General features: G+C 38.5%; 8 non-coding genes across 8 annotated transcripts; all 8 read right to left on the reverse strand.

Annotated features, from left to right (window-relative positions):
- Nucleotides 1-1,956: 1,956 nt before the first annotated feature.
- Nucleotides 1,957-2,028, reverse strand: trnaa-ugc. Its single transcript has one exon. It is a non-coding gene; the product is annotated as a tRNA-Ala (tRNA).
- Nucleotides 2,029-3,524: 1,496 nt separating this feature from the next.
- Nucleotides 3,525-3,596, reverse strand: trnat-ugu. Its single transcript has one exon. It is a non-coding gene; the product is annotated as a tRNA-Thr (tRNA).
- Nucleotides 3,597-3,976: 380 nt separating this feature from the next.
- On the reverse strand, nucleotides 3,977-4,049 carry trnaa-cgc. The gene has a single exon. It is a non-coding gene; the product is annotated as a tRNA-Ala (tRNA).
- Nucleotides 4,050-5,549: 1,500 nt separating this feature from the next.
- On the reverse strand, nucleotides 5,550-5,621 carry trnat-ugu. Its single transcript has one exon. It is a non-coding gene; the product is annotated as a tRNA-Thr (tRNA).
- Nucleotides 5,622-6,001: 380 nt separating this feature from the next.
- On the reverse strand, nucleotides 6,002-6,073 carry trnaa-cgc. The gene has a single exon. It is a non-coding gene; the product is annotated as a tRNA-Ala (tRNA).
- Nucleotides 6,074-7,577: 1,504 nt separating this feature from the next.
- trnat-ugu lies at nucleotides 7,578-7,648 on the reverse strand. Its single transcript has one exon. It is a non-coding gene; the product is annotated as a tRNA-Thr (tRNA).
- Nucleotides 7,649-8,028: 380 nt separating this feature from the next.
- trnaa-cgc lies at nucleotides 8,029-8,100 on the reverse strand. Its single transcript has one exon. It is a non-coding gene; the product is annotated as a tRNA-Ala (tRNA).
- A 1,961-nt stretch (nucleotides 8,101-10,061) lies between these two features.
- On the reverse strand, nucleotides 10,062-10,133 carry trnaa-cgc. Its single transcript has one exon. It is a non-coding gene; the product is annotated as a tRNA-Ala (tRNA).
- Nucleotides 10,134-11,100: the final 967 nt, after the last annotated feature.

An 11,100-nucleotide genomic window follows, 5' to 3' on the forward strand; every position in this document is an offset into this window, starting at 1 on the left:
CTACCACTGAGCTACATCCCCTTTCTGGAAAAAGAGAAATGTTTCTTGTTTTTTTTAATTTCACCTTTATATAACCAGGTAAGCTAGTTGAGATAAGTTTTCATTTACAACTGCGACCTAGCCAAGATAAAGGAAAGCAGCGCAACACAAACACCAACACAGAGTTACAGATGGAATAATAAGAGTACGAGTCAATAACACAATAGAAAAAAAAAAGAAGTCTATATACAGTGCGTGCAATGGAGGTAGGGCAATAATAGGCCATAGTAGCGAAGTAATTACAATTTAGCAAATGAACACTGGAGTGATAGATGAGCAAATGATGATGTGCAAGTAGAAATACTGGTGTGCAAAGAGCAGAATGTAAATTAAAACATATGGGATGAGGTAGGTAGATTGGGTGGGCTATTTACAGATGGGCTATGTACAGCTGCAAGCGATCAGTTAGCTGCTCAGATAGCCGATGTTTAAAGTCAGCAGTGTTGCCAACACCTCAGTAAGGAAGTAGCTATTAGCTGTCCTAAAAGTCGCTAGAAGTTGCTAAAACATGTCATCACCTAATTTGCAGATTGGCAATGTGCATGTAATGTGAAGGACACTGTAGGAGTGAGGAATAACATTGTGGGAGAGACAAAAAGTGAGTAAAAACTCCCTAAATATGTTTGGACTACAAATGAACTTTCTTCTGTCGATCCTTGTTTTTTTTATGATACAATTCCAACCCTCGTCCTTTACCCGGACTGGCTTGAGACCGGCAAAAGTGACCAAAAGAGACATACTGGCGGAGCGGAGCTACTTAGTTTTTCATTACCTTTTTATTTTATTCTTTGTTTTTAGTTTTTCAGTTTAGTTTTCTTATTTGTTTTGGTTTTTAACCTTATGGTCCACTTAGGAGCCTAAAACATTTGACATTTTAACCTTAACATTTAGAAAAAAGAAATGGTATACAATCGACATTAGCATCTAAATGGACCAAAAGAGACAATAGAAAAAATGGCAATGGCAATGTGAGAAATTACGGTAACTAGTCTGGCTCTAAATCAGGTTTAATTTGTTTTTTTTTTTTTTGTGTAAGCCAGGCGGGATCAGCCAGCGTCAGCTTCCCGCATGTGCGTTCATTTGCAGTCTGGACGCAATGACCTTTTCTTTACACTGTTCTAATGAAAGTACATATCATAATATCAGCTAGCTTCCATAAACGTCAAACAAGGATTGAACCCACGTGCTTCAGTTTACAAAACAGATGACTTAGCACATCTATTTCCTTATTAAAATGTCACATTCTGGAAAGTGGGAGTTGTGCAAATGCTAATTTAACAACTAAATATACTCATCAGAAGTTTTGGATAACTTCAGACCACATACACTTCAAGTATTAGCTCTACCGTAGAGAACATCCCCTTACAATATATTAGCAGGGTTGCCATATTGAGACAACTTGCCTTTTCTTCAATTCCTCCAGTTTAAAGAACCTCTCCATGGTACCAACTCATTTTCAGTAAGGCACAGATGGGATTTGAACCCATGATCTTCAGGTTTACAAAGACCGACACCTTGCCACTTGGACACAATGCTGCAAAATATTTTCACACAAAAATATTTATCAACATTCTGGAAAGTAGTAGTTGTGTAATGTGAATTTGGCACACAAATAAACTCAGTGGAGAACCTTGCGATTGAACCAAGGACTCATGCATAAATAGCATGCACTCCCCCTCTGAGCTTCCATCCCATTTTATTTGCAGGTAAAATGCAATATTAATACAGTACTTTTTATATACATTGAATCTACAATGAAATGATAGCAGCAATTCTTAATACAAGTATGGACAGTCATCGAAACCATGAACTTCAGTTTTTGAAAATGATGCAATTGAAGTTGGCAACCACTTCTGTTTCCTGCTGAGAATTTCAACATTCTGGAAAGTAGGAGATGGGCCATTGCAAAGGTTTCCATGGAGAAGCTGGGGATTGAACCCAGGACCTCATACCTGCAAAGCATGCGCTCTACCACTGAGCTACATCCCCTTTCTGGAAAAAGAGAAATGTTTCTTGTTTTTTTTAATTTCACCTTTATATAACCAGGTAAGCTAGTTGAGAATAAGTTTTCATTTACAACTGCGACCTAGCCAAGATAAAGGAAAGCAGCGCAACACAAACAACAACACAGAGTTACAGATGGAATAATAAAGAGTACAGTCAATAACACAATAGAAGAAAAAAAGAAAGTCTATATACAGTGCGTGCAAATGGAGGTAGGGCAATAAATAGGCCATAGTACGAAGTAATTACAATTTAGCAATGACACTGGAGTGATAGATGAGCAAATGATGATGTGCAAGTAGAAATACTGGTGTGCAAAGAGCAGAATGTAAATTAAAACAATATGGGGATGAGGTAGGTAGATTGGGTGGGCTATTTACAGATGGGCTATGTACAGCTGCAGCGATCAGTTAGCTGCTCAGATAGCCGATGTTTAAAGTCAGCAGTGTTGCCAACACCTCAGTAAGGAAAGTAGCTATTGGCTGTCCTAAAAGTCGCTAGAAGTTGCTAAAACATGTCATCACCTAATTTGCAGAATTGGCAATGTGCATGTAAATGTGGACACTGTAGGAGTGAGGAATAACATTGTGGGAGAGACAAAAAGTGAGTAAAAAACTCCCTAAATATGTTTGGAACTACAAATGAACTTTCTTCTGTCGATCCTTGTTTTTTTATGATACAATTCCAACCCTCGTCCTTTACCCGGCTGGCTTGAGACCGGCAAAAGTGAACCAAAGAGACATACTGGCGGAGCGGAGCTACTTAGTTTTTCATGACCTTTTTATTTTATTCTTTGTTTTTAGTTTTTCAGTTTAGTTTTCTTAATTTGTTTTGGTTTTTAACCTTATGGTCCACTTAGGAGCCTAAAACATTTGACATTTTTAACCTTAACATTTAGAAAAAAGAAATGGTATACAATCGACATTAGCAATCTAAATGGACCAAAAAGAGACAATAGAAAAAAATGGCAATGGCAATGTGAGAAATTACGGTAACTAGTCTGGCTCTAAATCAGGTTAATTGTGTTTTTTTTTTTTTTGTGTAAGCCAGGGCGGGATCAGCCAGCGGCAGCTTCCCGCATGTGCGATTCATTTGCAGTCTGGACGCAATTGACCTTTTCTTTACACTGTTCTAATGAAAGTACATTATCATAATATCAGCTAGCTTCCATAAACGTCAAACAAGGATTGAACCCACGTGCTTCAGTTTACAAAAACAGATGACTTAGCACATCTATTTCCTTATTAAAATGTCAACATTCTGGAAAGTGGGAGTTGTGCAAATGCTAATTTAACAACTAAATAAACTCATCAGAGAAGTTGTGGATTAACTTCAGACCACATACACTTCAAGTATTAGCTCTACCGTAGAGACACATCCCCTTACAATATATTAGCAGGGTTGCATATTGAGACAACTTGCCTTTTCTTCAAATTCCTCCAGTTAAAGAACCTCTCCATGGTACCAGCTAATTTTCAGTAAGGCACAGATGGGATTTGAACCCATGATCTTCGGTTTACAAGACCGACACCTTGCCACTTGGCCACCATGCCAATCTATGCAGCAAAATATTTATCAACATTCTGAAAGTAGTAGTTGTGTAATGTGAATTTGGCACACAAATAAACTCAGTGGAGAACCTTGGGATTGAACCAAGGACCTCATGCATAAATAGCATGCACTCCCCCTCTGAGCTCCATCCCATTTTATTTGCAGGTAAAATGCAATATTAATACAATGTACTTTTTATATACATTGAATCTACATGAAATGATAGCAGCAATTCTTAATACAAGTATGGACAGTCATCGAACCCATGAACTTCAGTTTTTGAAAATGATGCAATTGAAGTTGGCAACCATACCACTTCTGTTTCCTGCTGAGAATTTCAACATTCTGGAAAGTAGGAGATGGGCCATTGCAAAGGTTTCAATGGAGAAGCTGGGGATTGAACCCAGGACCTCATACATGCGAAGCAATGCGCTCTACCGCTGAGCTACATCCCCTTTCTGGGAAAAAGAGAAATGTTTCTTGTTTTTTTAAATTTCACCTTTATATAACCAGGTAAGCTAGTTGAGAACAAGTTTTCATTTACAACTGCGACCTAGCCAAGATAAAGGAAAGCAGCGCAACACAAACAACAACACAGAGTTACAGATGGAATAATAAAGAGTACAGTCAATAACACAATAGAAGAAAAAAAGAAAGTCTATATACAGTGCGTGCAAATGGAGGTAGGGCAATAAATAGGCCATAGTAGCGAAGTAATTACAATTTAGCAAATGAACACTGAGTGATAGATGAGCAAATGATGATGTGCAAGTAGAAATACTGGTGTGCAAAGAGCAGAATGTAAATTAAAACAATATGGGGATGAGGTAGGTAGATTGGGTGGGCTATTTACAGATGGGCTATGTACAGCTGCAGCGATCAGTTAGCTGCTCAGATAGCCGATGTTTAAAGTCAGCAGTGTTGCCAACACCTCAAGGAAAGTAGCTATTGGCTGTCCTAAAAGTCGCTAGAAGTTGCTAAAACATGTCATCACCTAATTTGAAGAATTGGCAATGTGCATGTAAATGTGAAGGACACTGTAGAGTGAGTTATAACATTGTGGGAGAGACAAAAAGTGAGTAAAAACTCCCTAAATATGTTTGGAACTACAAATGAACTTTCTTCTGTCGATCCTTGTTTTTTTTATGATACAATTCCCAACCCTCGTCCTTTACCCGGCTGGCTTGAGACCGGCAAAAGTGAACCAAAAGAGACATACTGGCGGAGCGGAGCTACTTAGTTTTTCATGACCTTTTTATTTTATTCTTTGTTTTTAGTTTTTTCAGTTTAGTTTTCTTAATTTGTTTTGGTTTTTAACCTTATGGTCCACTTAGGAGCCTAAAACATTTGACATTTTTAACCTTAACATTTAGAAAAAAGAATGGTATACAATCGACATTAGCAATCTAAATGGACCAAAAAGAGACAATAGAAAAAAATGGCAATGGCAATGTGAGAAAATTACGGTAACTAGTCTGGCTCTAAATCAGGTTAATTGTGTTTTTTTTTTTTTTTGTGTAAGCCAGGGCGGGATCAGCCAGCGGCAGCTTCCCGCATGTGCGATTCATTTGCAGTCTGGACGCAATTGACCTTTTCTTTACACTGTTCTAATGAAAGTACATTATCATAATATCAGCTAGCTTCCATAAACGTCAAACAAGGATTGAACCCCGTGCTTCAGTTTACAAAAACAGATGACTTAGCACATCTATTTCCTTATTAAAATGTCAACATTCTGGAAAGTGGGAGTTGTGCAAATGCTAATTTAACAACTAAATAACTCATCAGAGAAGTTGTGGATTAACTTCAGACCACATACACTTCAAGTATTAGCTCTACCGTAGAGACACATCCCCTTACAATATATTAGCAGGGTTGCCATATTGAGACAACTTGCCTTTTCTTCAAATTCCTCCAGTTAAGAACCTCTCCATGGTACCAGCTAATTTTCAGTAAGGCACAGATGGGATTTGAACCCATGATCTTCGGTTTACAAGACCGACACCTTGCCACTTGGCCACCATGCCAATCTATGCAGCAAAATATTTATCAACATTCTGAAAAGTAGTAGTTGTGTAATGTGAATTTGGCACACAAATAAACTCAGTGGAGAACCTTGGGATTGAACCAAGGACCTCATGCATAATAGCATGCACTCCCCCTCTGAGCTCCATCCCATTTTATTTGCAGGTAAAATGCAATATTAATACAATGTACTTTTTATATACATTGAATCTACAATGAAATGATAGCAGCAATTCTTAATACAAGTATGGACAGTCATCGAACCCATGAACTTCAGTTTTTGAAAATGATGCAATTGAAGTTGGCAACCATACCACTTCTGTTTCCTGCTGAGAATTTCAACATTCTGGAAAGTAGGAGATGGGCCTTGCAAAGGTTTCAATGGAGAAGCTGGGGATTGAACCCAGGACCTCATACATGCGAAGCATGCGCTCTACCGCTGAGCTACATCCCCTTTCTGGGAAAAAGAGAAATGTTTCTTGTTTTTTTAAATTTCACCTTTATATAACCAGGTAAGCTAGTTGAGAACAAGTTTTCATTTACAACTGCGACCTAGCCAAGATAAAGGAAAGCAGCGCAACACAAACAACAACACAGAGTTACAGATGGAATAATAAAGAGTACAGTCAATAACACAATAGAAGAAAAAAAAGAAAGTCTATATACAGTGCGTGCAAATGGAGGTAGGGCAATAAATAGGCCATAGTAGCGAAGTAATTACAATTTAGCAAATGAACACTGGAGTGATAGATGAGCAAATGATGATGTGCAAGTAGAAATACTGGTGTGCAAAGAGCAGAATGTAAATTAAAACAATATGGGGATGAGGTAGGTAGATTGGGTGGGCTATTTACAGATGGGCTATGTACAGCTGCAGCGATCAGTTAGCTGCTCAGATAGCCGATGTTTAAAGTCAGCAGTGTTGCCAACACTCAGTAAGGAAAGTAGCTATTGGCTGTCCTAAAAGTCGCTAGAAGTTGCTAAAACATGTCATCACCTAATTTGAAGAATTGGCAATGTGCATGTAAATGTGAAGGACACTGTAGAAGTGAGTTATAACATTGTGGGAGAGACAAAAGAGTGAGTAAAAAACTCCTAAATATGTTTGGAACTACAAATGAACTTTCTTCTGTCGATCCTTGTTTTTTTATGATACAATTCCAACCCTCGTCCTTTACCCGGCTGGCTTGAGACCGGCAAAAGTGAACCAAAAGAGACATACTGGCGGAGCGGAGCTACTTAGTTTTTCATGACCTTTTTATTTTATTCTTTGTTTTTAGTTTTTCAGTTTAGTTTTCTTAATTTGTTTTGGTTTTTTACCTTATGGTCCACTTAGGAGCCTAAAACATTTGACATTTTTAACCTTAACATTTAGAAAAAAGAAATGGTATACAATCGACATTAGCAATCTAAATGGACCAAAAAGAGACAATAGAAAAAAATGGCAATGGCAATGTGAGAAAATTACGGTAACTAGTCTGGCTCTAAATCAGGTTAATTGTGTTTTTTTTTTTTTGTGTAAGCCAGGGCGGGATCAGCCAGCGGCAGCTTCCCGCATGTGCGATTCATTTGCAGTCTGGACGCAATTGACCTTTTCTTTACACTGTTCTAATGAAAGTACATTATCATAATATCAGCTAGCTTCCATAAACGTCAAACAAGGATTGAACCCACGTGCTTCAGTTTACAAAAACAGATGACTTAGCACATCTATTTCCTTATTAAAATGTCAACATTCTGGAAAGTGGGAGTTGTGCAAATGCTAATTTAACAACTAAATAAACTCATCAGAGAAGTTGTGGATTAACTTCAGACCACATACACTTCAGTATTAGCTCTACCGTAGAGACACATCCCCTTACAATATATTAGCAGGGTTGCCATATTGAGACAACTTGCCTTTTCTTCAAATTCCTCCAGTTAAAGAACCTCTCCATGGTACCAGCTAATTTTCAGTAAGGCACAGATGGGATTTGAACCCATGATCTCGGTTTACAAGACCGACACCTTGCCACTTGGCCACCATGCCAATCTATGCAGCAAAATATTATCAACATTCTGAAAAGTAGTAGTTGTGTAATGTGAATTTGGCACACAAATAAACTCAGTGGAGAACCTTGGGATTGAACCAAGGACCTCATGCATAAATAGCATGCACTCCCCCTCTGAGCTCCATCCCATTTTATTTGCAGGTAAAATGCAATATTAATACAATGTACTTTTTATATACATTGAATCTACAATGAAATGATAGCAGCAATTCTTAATACAAGTATGGACAGTCATCGAACCCATGAACTTCAGTTTTGAAAATGATGCAATTGAAGTTGGCAACCATACCACTTCTGTTTCCTGCTGAGAATTTCAACATTCTGGAAAGTAGGAGATGGGCCATTGCAAAGGTTTCAATGGAGAAGCTGGGGATTGAACCCAGGACCTCATACATGCGAAGCATGCGCTCTACCGCTGAGCTACATCCCCTTTCTGGGAAAAAGAAATGTTTTCTTGTTTTTTTAAATTTCACCTTTATATAACCAGGTAAGCTAGTTGAGAACAAGTTTTAATTTACAACTGCGACCTAGCCAAGATAAAGGAAAGCAGCGCAACACAAACAACAACACAGAGTTACAGATGGAATAATAAAGAGTACAGTCAATAACACAATAGAAGAAAAAAAGAAAGTCTATATACAGTGCGTGCAAATGGAGGTAGGGCAATAAATAGGCCATAGTAGCGAAGTAATTACAATTTAGCAAATGAACACTGGAGTGATAGATGAGCAAATGATGATGTGCAAGTAGAAATACTGGTGTGCAAAGAGCAGAATGTAAATTAAACATATGGGGATGAGGTAGGTAGATTGGTGGGCTATTTACAGATGGGCTATGTACAGCTGCAGCGATCAGTTAGCTGCTCAGATAGCCGATGTTTAAAGTCAGCAGTGTTGCCAACACCTCAGTAAGGAAAGTAGCTATTGGCTGTCCTAAAAGTCGCTAGAAGTTGCTAAAACATGTCATCACCTAATTTGAAGAATTGGCAATGTGCATGTAAATGTGAAGGACACTGTAGAAGTGAGTTATAACATTGTGGGAGAGACAAAAAGTGAGTAAAAAACTCCCTAAATATGTTTGGAACTACAAATGAACTTTCTTCTGTCGATCCTTGTTTTTTTATGATACAATTCCAACCCTCGTCCTTTACCCGGCTGGCTTGAGACCGGCAAAAGTGAACCAAAAGAGACATACTGGCGGAGCGGAGCTACTTAGTTTTTCATTACCTTTTTATTTTATTCTTTGTTTTTAGTTTTTCAGTTTAGTTTTCTTAATTTGTTTTGGTTTTTTAACCTTATGGTCCACTTAGGAGCCTAAAACATTTGACATTTTTAACCTAACATTTAGAAAAAAGAAATGGTATACAATCGACATTAGCATCTAAATGGACCAAAAAGAGACAATAGAAAAAAATGGCAATGGCAATGTGAGAAAATTACGGTAACTAGTCTGGCTCTAAATCAGGTTAATTGTGTTTTTTTTTTGTGTAAGCCAGGGCGGGATCAGCCAGCGGCAGCTTCCCGCATGTGCGATTCATTTGCAGTCTGGACGCAATTGACCTTTTCTTTACACTGTTCTAATGAAAGTACATTATCATAATATCAGCTAGCTTCCATAAACGTCAAACAGGATTGAACCCACGTGCTTCAGTTTACAAAAACAGATGACTTAGCACATCTATTTCCTTATTAAAATATCAACATTCTGGAAAGTGGGAGTTGTGCAAATGCTAATTTAACAACTAAATATACTCATCAGAGAAGTTGTGGGATTGACTTCAGACCACATACACTTCAAGTATTAGCTCTACCGTAGAGACACATCCCTTACAATATATTAGCAGGGTTGCCATATTGAGACAACTTGCCTTTTCTTCAAATTCCTCCAGTTAAAGAACCTCGACATGGTACCAAGCTAATTTTCTGTAAGGCACAGATGGGATTTGAACCCATGATCTTCAGTTTACAAGACGACGACTCCTTGCCACTTGGCCACCATACCAATCTATGCTGCAAAATATTTATCAACATTCTGGAAAGCAGTAGTTGTGTAATGTGAATTTGGCACACAAATAAACTCAGTGGAGAACCTTGGGATTGAACCAAGGACCTCATGCATAAATAGCATGCACTCCCCCTCTGAGCTTCCATCCCATTTTATTTGCAGGTAAAATGCAATATTATACAATGTACTTTTTATATAGAACACTCCATTGAATCTACAATGGAATGATAGCAGCAATTCTTAATACAAGTATGGACAGTCATCGAACCCATGAACTTCAGTTTTTGAAAATGATGCAATTGAAGTTGGCAACCATACCACTTCTGTTTCCTGCTGAGAATTTCAACATTCTGGAAAGTAGGAGATGGGCCATTGCAAAGGTTTCAATGGAGAAGCTGGGGATTGAACCCAGGACCTCATACATGCGAAGCATGCGCTCTACCACTGAGCTACATCCCCTTTCTGGGAAAAGAAAAATGTTTCTTTTTTTTTTAAATTTCACCTTTATATAACCAGGTAAGCTAGTTGAGAACAAGTTTTCATTTACAACTGCGACCTAGCCAAGATAAAGGAAAGCAGCGCAACACAAACAACAACACAGAGTTACAGATGGAATAATAAAGAGTACAGTCAATAACACAATAGAATAAAAAGAAAGTCTATATACAGTGCGTGCAAATGGAGGTAGGGCAATAAATAGGCCATAGTAGCGAAGTATTACAATTTAGCAAATGAACACTGGAGTGATAGATGAGCAAATGATGATGTGCAAGTAGAAATTGTAAGGAAGTGCTATTTCTTATGCAGGTGACCAGCCTACTGCTATTACATTGCTATAACTGAGACAACGTATTTTCACAGTAAAACATGTTAGGTCCCATACAGGATAGCTCCCACACCCACACACACAGCACACACACATTACACACACTAACTGCCGAGGACACACAGATAAGACATACACCCACACATTGGGAGAAGAGACAGCCTTGACTTGCAGAAACCAGCGCACACACCTAATCTCCTTTCTAGCCGAACATTGTGTGACTGAGGACAGCGCACACACCTAATCTCCTTTTTTAGCTGAACATTGTGTGACAAGGAACGGCACGACAAGACTCAGAGGATGACGGACGGCCCAACAGGGCCAATCCAAGAAGACTACACCTCAGCCTGAACCAACCCGAAGACCCGATCTTCTAGAATCAACCTACTTTCTGTTCTGTATATGAGACATGTGCAAACTGTTAGCGGGGCTTCTTTCTGCTGGTTCCTTATGAACCGAATGAAATGGGCCCGTATACGTTGTACCAGATATCTTTACTCATAATTAAACTGTCACTTGTCATACAATAGACCACCTTGTCTGAATCGATCCTTGACCGGCTCCCCTCCTACATATCCCATTATCAACAGAATCTTGGTA

Source organism: Oncorhynchus mykiss, unplaced genomic scaffold, assembly GCF_013265735.2.
Source record: "Oncorhynchus mykiss isolate Arlee unplaced genomic scaffold, USDA_OmykA_1.1 un_scaffold_712, whole genome shotgun sequence".
NCBI classification, from domain to species: domain Eukaryota; kingdom Metazoa; phylum Chordata; class Actinopteri; order Salmoniformes; family Salmonidae; genus Oncorhynchus; species Oncorhynchus mykiss.